An 8,137-nucleotide genomic window follows, 5' to 3' on the forward strand; every position below is an offset into this window, starting at 1 on the left:
TTCATTGCCCTTTGTTTTGCCTTCCACACTGTGGTATATTTCAGTTTAATGGGGTACATCTTTTCCAAGTCTACTTTGAGTTTCTTGGCAGTAGTGTTTGGTGTTTTGGCTAAAATTGGGGTGATCTTTTCTGCAACCCAAAGTTGTGATGTCATGGTTGATACTCTCTGTGAACTTGTAATACAAGTATGTTGATTGGGGATTTGGTTAACCCTGACAGTACTTCCATCAGGTTGCAGTCTAGCAGATATGTACCACTTGCAAGGCTTCACACTACCATCAAATCCTCTGCACCTCACATAAAACTTCTTTCTATCAGTCCAAACAGTCTTGGCATCAAACTCATGTTTCACTGCATAAGTCTTGAAACACATCCTAAACTCCTTCATGCTTGGGAACAACTTGCCTACTTCAATGACAGGGTTTTCTTTGTCATACACATGCACCAGCTCATCATCATGTGCATCATCTAGTTCATCTGCAGCTTGTTCCGTCAACTGTCCATCTACTTCTTCATCAGCATTAGCAGGCAAACTAGATTCGCCCCTCTCCTGCTTATCTCTGTCATCGACTGGAATGCCAAAAAGTTTGGCCATCTCAATGTCAGGCATTGGTGCAATGACCAAATCAGTAGGCTCATCTAATTCAACTACATTCCAATCAACAGTTGCTGCAGTTTCAGTTTCAGTTCCAGTCACCTGTCCCTCTTCGGCTATTACTGTAAGTTCAGTACACATGGGAATCAATGGCCTCTGTGTAGCCCAATCATCATCTACCATCTGCGCAGCCAATTGTGATGGCACATATCCAACCTTTGAAAAAATGTTCAGATCAACGAGCTCAGCAAAAAAATTAGCCCGTTTGCTTGTCCAGCCGTTTTGCCGATCGATTTCTTCAACAATCTGTTCACCATCTTCTATTCTCATATACTCTCCTTTCCAATCATCAAACCGCAACAGTGATACTTCTTGCTCTGGACCCCAAACAATATTCTCCCCAATTTTTTCCACCCATTTCTTCACTGCCGTCTCTCCCATGTTCTATAGAACTTGTGGATCAATCTCTGTAAACTCAACCTCCCATTTAACAATTGTGTCTCTCTCAATGTTCTGTATGCTACCATCAACTAATTTTGTCTTTGATGGAAAGAAATTGACTGTCAATTCGAAGGTCCGAGCGGCAGCATCCCCTCTGTCAGTGGCGGACAGTGTGAGCCCGTGAGAAAGAGCAGACGAGGCCCTAATTGCATGCAAAATTGGATCGGAGAGAGGCGCATTACCTATTCGAAGTTGAATCTGGCGGCTCCATCTCAGTATGCCCACGGGCTCCCCTCACAACCTATCGATTCAACAAGCGAAAACAGAGAAAACGAGCTGAGATCTACGGACCCGAGAGAGGAACGGGAGGGCGACTAGGGTTCGAATTCACTCATCATTTTTTGAGGACGAAGGCTCCGCCGCCGTTGAGAACGAGGGCTCCGCCGCCGCCACCGAGAACGCAAGATTCGCCGCCACCGGAGAAGAAGGGGGGGGGGCAGAGTGGCGGGCCCGGCACGGTCGGGCGGCAGGGCACGGTCAGCTGTTTTGAGGAACAATTAAGTTGGACCCACATGTCCTAACATAAACGGACGGGCTTGGTTGACGACCAATTTAACCACATTTAACACCCCATATGGCCCTGGGCTATTTACACGCTCAAATGTGTCGCATCACAGTCATTCATTCCAACAACGTCGCACTCCTTCCAATTCACATCAAAAACGTCGCACATGAGCTATTGGCCCGCAAGCCGGCGGCAGTGGGGATGGCCGGACGGAGTTGCGTGGCTGTGTGCGGGCGGACGGGTGGCGCTGCTGAGGTGGTCAGTGGCCGGCTGGATTCAATGATTCAGAGGAGGATCGAAGGGGCGGCCTGTACGCCGAGGATGATTCACACACGAGCTGGCACGCCCAACAAATGCATTAGTTTGACTCGGATGGTTGATACTTTAGGTGCTTTTGTTTTTTTATGCACACATGAGCTGGTACGCCTAAGAAATAAGAGTTTGGCTCGGTTGGTTGATGCTTGAGGTGCTTCTTTTGACGGTGGTGCTCTCCCGAGGAAGGTAGCTAATTTTTTTGGCAAGAGTTTGTCCTATCTTTTATTGTATCATTGCACTATTGGTTGAGTAAAGGGCAAAGCAAGGCAGAAGATGGTGAACATGAAAATGTGGGTCAAAGGAAGCCCATTATTCTTTCTGCTATACAAGTACAAAAAGGAGTGGGATAGAACCGTTAATTCTGGCATGAAGTAGGATGAGTATGCTATTGTTGTGTAGTGCATGCCCGGGTGGCTGGGAGATGATGCACACGGACCTGTGGAGACGGCGCGGTCCAACAAGGCAGAAGCTCAAAGCGAGACATGAATGCGGGCTGGTAGATGAAGGCCCCACAGAGCCCAGATGTCAATACATCCAAGAGCGACGATGTTGAGGACGACCATCTTGGTGCGCAATTACTGTGCTATCATACTCTTGTCCAGTTGAACCATGTTGTCAACCGAGTGAGGAACAAGAAAACTCAGTGAGGAATAACTATATGAGTAATTGTCATTTTTGTATCCGTTGCAACACATGATTTCTTTTGATAATGGTTCTTTTGCATTATTTGGACATCGTGTAATCACACACTTCACTTACACAACATGTGTACTCTTTCTGATAAAAAACATGCATTAGTGCCGGACCAGATGCACACATCTCTCTTCCCGTTTCCTATTGTAAAAAAACTTTCGTCCCAATGCTTCTCTCTATCGAGTAAATGTCGTCGTCAGCTGCCATTCCCGACTGACGTTGTCCATTCGGACGCCGCTCTCCATTGACCTAAACCGCCATTTTCTCCTCGGCAAATCCCCACGCCTTCTTTGTATGAGTCCTTGAAGCTATCCCTATCCGTTTGGTATTTCGGCATGGTATCGCCTTGGAGACTGGCTTGGCTTTCCCCGCCGGACTTCCTTGATGCCGTCCATGCGGTTTAGACCCTATTTATTAGGCTACAAAGTGTAATTTTTTCTCCCGTTGCTACGCACGGGCTATTTTGCTAGTAACTATTAACATATTATATGAAAATACCGACAACATGACAATGATACTATCTCCTAGTAATTCGTAAGTTGCACCATAGTTCCAATCAACATCGCCAATGTCTACATCCACTGTTTCCTGAATGTTGGAGGTCCCCCGGATTACCTCTTCCACCTCGAGAGGCACCCCTTCCCGCAATTCCCCTGCTATTTGAGTTATCAAAACTCACAAGAATCCAATCACTCCACTTACACACCTTAGGTTAGGCCATCACCACATTGAGTTACACTAGGCCCTATGAGTCCACAAAAGCAAGAGAAGCCCGTCAACTTGTCATAGCACTCCATCGGGTATTTATTTTTCTCCTTCATGGTTATAGTAACAAGTCGAACCAACGGAGTATCTAGCTCAACTTAGACTCAAGCTAGCTCTAAAGTATTTTGAGGGGTTTAAGCACCCCCCCCCCTCAGTCACAACAGCTTTGATCCCTAGCAACCCCACCCTTCCTTGTAACCTTTTCAGCTAGTTATGTTTTCCCCATCAATCCATCTAGGGTACCCATAATTCTCGCCCACACCAGAGTCCTATCCAATTTATACTTTAGTGAAACCATCATATTCTTCGATGAAAACTACATCATCCCGGAATACCCAAGGACCTTCACTCATAACTCTATTCCAGTCTCCCAGGAACAAGAACTGGACAAGGAACAAATTATCATTCATTGTTTTGAAGGTCACCCCTACACCGAGGCCCATGCGTTGCGCATAGCCTTAAATAGAGCTACATATGACTGAAGTGCTTTTGAGTATGAACCCTAAATACACCAGCCAGCGCACCTCCTCAATCGGTGCATCAAATTCTCTAGACAAATCAAGATCTTCTTCATTCTACCTATGCAGGTTCATCCCCCAAAGCTATCCTCCAGATTAGTATCTGCATATCGCCTATTTGCACCATGTCCGCCGCCGGTGACTGCATCGTTTCTTCTACCATGCAGAGCCAGTTGACAAGTTGCATGTGCTCAGGAAATCACCCTGTCACGACCGGTTTTTCAATAATATAATTATTGAGAGACCAATCCCTTTTACGGACCAGTAAAGAAGAATTCCTTCTCACTGGTAGACAATATCTTGGTCACAGAAAAAAAATACCAGGGGTACTGAATATAATACAAGGTTGAGCGGAGACTGCTCAACAATTTATTACATGAATGCCGATAAAACATAACGGCGGATAGGGTGGCATAACTACTAACTCACGATAACAACGATGGTGGAAATATCACCGCGAAGTGGGTGATATGACTCCTGAAAACTACAGCTCTTCGAGCGTCGGAGTGAGGCTCGAGGAGACTTATTGCGGGTGGCGGAAGCGTATATAATACAATTGACCAATATCCGAGATCGCACAGGGCTGACTGGGACTCCTCTAGGCGTCGGACGCACTATCAAACTCTTCATCCAAGAGATCGCCTTCGTCAACATCTGGCCAAATCAACAAGCCAGGTGAGTACTATGAAAGTACTCGCAAGACAGTTCGGACATAAGATATAACAAATGTAAACATGAAGCATAAGAACGGAATAACAAGTGCGTATAGAGACAATGATGCATGGGAAAATAACAGAGAAGTCGGGCAGTAGTCCTTCCGAAATCCCCAAAATAAATACTGGGTGCCAAACGAGGGTCTGAATGACTCCTCGAGAGGAAACTGCAAGAATAATAATGCCGCAGTCGGGCGTCAGGGCGACACCACATAAAGGGCTTATAACAGAAAATAAAGGCAGTGCGTGCCACAGTCGGACGTCTGAGCGACATCACATAAAGGGCTTATATTGAAAGTAAGAGACAAAACATGCCACAGTCGGACGTCTGAGCGACATCACATAAAGGGCTTATATTCATAACTTAGTAGCTCATGAATTTTAAAACATATCAAGAGAATAATCAGACATGAGATAAACAACAGGGTTAGTCCATCCACAGGAATAACGTTCAGCCAGGTTTACTACTCATGCTCGCTTACCGGAAAGAAGAATATACCACGGGGTTACGACATAGACATGGATACGCTGATCACGATACTTGACCTTGGATACGATGACTCGGAAGGATTTGACTCTGCAGAGTTTGTACTTTAACCACAACCAACGGATTTCAGTAGTCACGGGGACTAGTTCCGTTTACGGTGTTTTGGAAGAAACACATCTAACCAGTACACACCCATTCAACATTCCGAAGCCAAGAATCACCCTCGGCAACGTTCAAGAAAAACCTTGAGACGGGGAGGCTACAACCTCGCGTAGCATGGGATCAAATTTCTATACACGCGCTCTAAGGGGTGCCCCCCTCTCGGTCCCAACCGGAAACACCCATGCCCCCTGACCGGATGACTGGCTTTAATCCAGGGCCATGGAACCATCATCCCGGCCCCTCTGTTTGGTGTGTACACGGAAAGAGGTTACCAACTTACTAAACCGCATTCTGGCAGAAAACCAGTGGTAGCACGGGAGGGGAAGAACGATAACGCGACTCCGTCCACGTTAACGTCGGAAAGTGTCGGATGACGCAAGGCTGGCATGCTACAACAGTACCACCTTGCTTCCCTTCATGTCACCACATGATTCGGCCATCTCTCATCAGAGATCATCGCAACTTTGGAACACGCGGGTAGTTGCCTCACAAGCAACGAGGTACTCACCGATACTCATATGCCACGCACAACCTCTCACGCAAACATGCAAAACACCTGTCATATCAAAGGTTCAAACATGCTTGCCTGGTTCGGAGAAGTCGGAGTCTAGCTCGGCGAAGTTCGCGGCTCCGTCACCTCTTCCGGAACCTACGGCATATCGAAAAAGCATACTAACGTGAAAACCAACGCGTGCATAAAAACTTCTCCAATTTTTTTTCAAATAAATACTATAAAAAACTAGACAAAAATACAAGACTGACAAAAAAAGAATCACTCAAAAATCATTTTTTATTAAAAAGTTATAAAGGTTTCTGTCCAGGGACTCATCTGTAATGAAACAGAGAAGTTCCAGGGGCTTAACTGAGAAAACAGAAAACGCTTCGGAAAGAAACGCGCCAGCTCAAAGGGAAAACGTATTTGCCCGAAGGCGCCAACAGAAAACGTTTCGGGGGAGAAGAGAATAGAGGCTGACAGGGGGGTCCACATGTCAGGTTTAAAAAGTTCGCCGGCGCCCGAAGACTGCGGTGGTCGCCGGCGTCGAACCACGGCGAGACAGGGAGATCGGAGTGTACCAAGAGCTTCAGCGCGCCCTTCCGCGTCGGTGGGTGGTGGATTCGACCGACGGAGAGCACCACGTCGACGGCGACACTTTCTCCGGCGGACGGCGGCTCGGGTGATGGTGGAGAACTCCGGTGGTGTGCTGCAAACCTCGAATTGAAGCGCGGGTCAGAAGGAGGGATGCACTAGAGAGCTACTGGCAAGAGATGGGAGGCAGAGGTGCACGCACGGGAGCGAATCGAGCTGGATCCCGTGGCGGGTCGCGGCGGCCGGAGCTGGGGAAGAAGGCTCCCCCGGGGCTCTTCCAGTGGCTTGGCGCGGTCTAGATGGAGTGCAGAGTTCGAGCTCGGGGCCTCTATTTATAGGCGAATCGAGGGGATGGCCGTGAACGGGAAATCTCCGGCGAGCGATTACGGCGAGGCAGTGGTTGAGTAGGGGGTTTGAGTGTCCAAGCAGCATCAGGGAGGTTTACTGGTGCCGTTCCACTGCTAAACTGGGTCGGGCTTGGCGTAATGGCGCTGGTCCACGGTGGGGTGGCCGCACGGGCACGACGGCGGCAGAGAGCGCGCTCCGCGCCCAGCGGTTCACGACGAGAGTGGTAGCGCGTTCTGGGGAGTGGAAGACCACGCGGCGATCTCCGGTGGCTTGGGCGGCGCTGGGTGGCGCCGTCTGCGCCGCGCCTCTCTCTGGCGGCCGCAAAGCCGCCGCTGGCGTCGGTCACGGGGCGGCGCACCTCCTCCAGCACGTCGCCGACGTCCGCAAACGTCCAGGCGCTCGTGCGGTGCAGGGACAAGGGGGAGGGGACGGGGAGCAAGGCGCCAACGCGGCACTGTCGAGATCGACAACAGTTTCTGAAGAAAACGACAGTAGATCACTGAACTGCATTTCTGAATCTCTGAACTTGACATTGACAATGCTCTGCAGGTGTTCGACAGAATGATTTGGCATGAAGAAATTTTTTCCTGGGGCTGGGACTTGGTGAGGTGACCTCTCAATGCACCCAGTTGCCTGATTTTTCTCAGAATTTATGGAGAAGGATTTGAATGAATTTCACCAAATTTGACAAATCTGGTCCAAACTTGCAGTAAGTATAGTTTGAAAAATTTGAACTGAAGACCAGTGGATCTTCATGGATCTTGGTTGAGGGTTCAAAGGACTAGGAAGGGAAAAAGGTTTGGGGGCAAAAATCAAAACAGAAATGGTAGCTCCTTTGTAAATCTCCTAGGGCTAGAATAGAAGACAGAAATTGCTTTGATAAGATTTAAATGAAAAAATAATCATATGGGGAGGTTCAACTTGCTGGATTTGATGCAAATCATGATCCAAAGATGAGGGAAGGTTTAGGAGAGTGGATTTGCACTAAGGCCATGGCAAGAGAGATTTGTTGAAAGGGGCAAAGGATCATTCCAAAAGCTATAGGGCCTTTTTCAAAGAAATTTTCAAAAGGCATTTTTCCAAGAGAAAAACATTTTGGTTTGAGTCCAAATAAAAGAGGAAAACCTCCAAGACCAAAATCAAGTTTTGAGTGAATCCAAAAATGAAGCACTAGTCATAAAAGAAAATATGTTGAGAGGGAGAGTTCTTTTAGAAGAAAAGTTCAAATCACCTCCCTCAAAACAAGGAAAAGTTTTGAAAAAGCCAAATAAAATTTTGGGTGTCACACACCCCAGATCCTTTTTGGGGAGATCTGACGTGAGAATTGGTAGCAAACATTGGATAGATAAGAACTCTAGCGGGGCAACGCTAGAGGAACTCGGGAACCCTAGGTTTGCCTAGGGGTAGAAAATATTTCCCTCCCCCCAAAACCTAACAAGGAATATTA

Source organism: Triticum aestivum, chromosome 3D (genome assembly GCF_018294505.1).
Source record: "Triticum aestivum cultivar Chinese Spring chromosome 3D, IWGSC CS RefSeq v2.1, whole genome shotgun sequence".
Taxonomy (NCBI): domain Eukaryota; kingdom Viridiplantae; phylum Streptophyta; class Magnoliopsida; order Poales; family Poaceae; genus Triticum; species Triticum aestivum.